This window comes from Halyomorpha halys, unplaced genomic scaffold (assembly GCF_000696795.3).
Source record: "Halyomorpha halys isolate HHAL.00 unplaced genomic scaffold, Hhal_1.1 Scaffold28.1, whole genome shotgun sequence".
Lineage (NCBI taxonomy): Eukaryota > Metazoa > Arthropoda > Insecta > Hemiptera > Pentatomidae > Halyomorpha > Halyomorpha halys.
In genome coordinates this window covers 386,774-388,451 of record NW_027110130.1, presented here as the reverse complement: position 1 = coordinate 388,451, position 1,678 = coordinate 386,774, and positions in this window count along the sequence as shown.

Genomic DNA, 1,678 nt, shown 5'->3' with positions numbered 1-1,678 from the left:
TTTATTTTAGTATGTATGTGATCATTTATCAATATTACCTATTGCCTACAACTGTGTGGCAGATTGTAATATCTATCAACAACCTTAAAAAAAAAAATATTTCTACTATGGCTCATATTTCAACAACTTTACTTTAAATGATTTACTATTTGGTTTTGTAGTGTTATTGATAGTTTTAAAGATATGGAGCTCTGAAAAGAAAATTAATTTATCTTTTTTTTTTTAAATACTTTTTTATTTATTGATAGATATTACAATCTGCCACACAGTTGTGGGCAACAGGTAATAGTGATGAATGATCTCATACATACTAAAATAAAATAAAATAAATAAATGAATAAAAAAACTCTCTTAAAATATATACAAACAGAAAAATAAACAAAATGAACATAATCAAACTATCTGTATGAAAAATAAATAAATAAAGTAATATAATGATAAAATAATATAGTCTCTAGTCACATTTACACTCTAATATAAAATATTTACACAATCGACCTGAAGATCCCTGAGCCCACTCTATCCCCCACGTGTGATGGATAGAGAAGAGCCCGAAAGATCCCAGATAGCGCATCCCTCTCGCCGCATCACTGGTAATGAGCAAGTGGAGGCTGAGCAACTTGTTTTATAACCTTTTTTTCCAAAACTGCATGCTATTATTTACTTTTATATTTTCACTGAATTAGTTTATTACAACATTCCTAAATTGAGTGAAAAGTAGAAGTGGCGCGAAAGTTCGGCCACTGAGTGTCTTGTTGATCTTCTAACTTATGAGGAAGAGAAACAAGATGAGCCAATTGCCAACTTGTCTTTACATTATTATTATTGTCATCGATTGCTTTATTAATTTTAAAACATCACTGGTAGCGAGTCAGTGGAGGCTGAGCAAGTGCGCTAAAGCCGCAAACACTCAACTTGAGTGGAGAATCTAACCATAATTTATCTTAATGTTTTGAAACAGGAGATGAAATAATTGATTGTTTTCTCCTCTTTGGCTCTTGCCCTAGATGATAGGGGGGTGTCCCCCATAAAGAAGAAGCATATTTTAATTTTTGGAATATTTTTATGCGATATCCTCCTTAGTTTTATTATGAACAAAAGTGGAACATAGTAGAGTTTGGATTATAATGTAAGTTCATTTAATTTTCCCGTTGGAAAAAAATATATATATGTACATATTCCATTGTAGAAAGATAGTCCGGCGGTCAATAAAGGTATCAAAATAGTAAAAGAAAACTATTTATTGGTAACCAACGTTTCGAACCAATCTGTAGGGCTTCGTCATGGTAAATAAAAACAAGATACAAACATTGTAAGAAAAGAGAGAACATTAAAATAAATACGCAAAAAAAAAGTGTGAAAAATAGTTTTGTTTTTTTATGAAATATATAAAAGAAATAATAATAATAATATAAGGTAATATACATATGGATGGTCTAGAAACTTTGCTAATAAATACAACCTGGGCCCTGTTTCATAATGAAAGCTAATAGTATTAGTTCAAATACAAGTGTAGCAACTACATGGTTTGTTTGTTTGTTTGGTTGTTTAGTGGCGCCAAACTTCATTGGTCATCAACGCCATTTATATTTTATTTAATTTTGCTAATATTCGTTAAATTATATTTATTTTTAATTTTTTAATTTTTTTTTTATTTATTTATTTTTTTTTTCTTCCG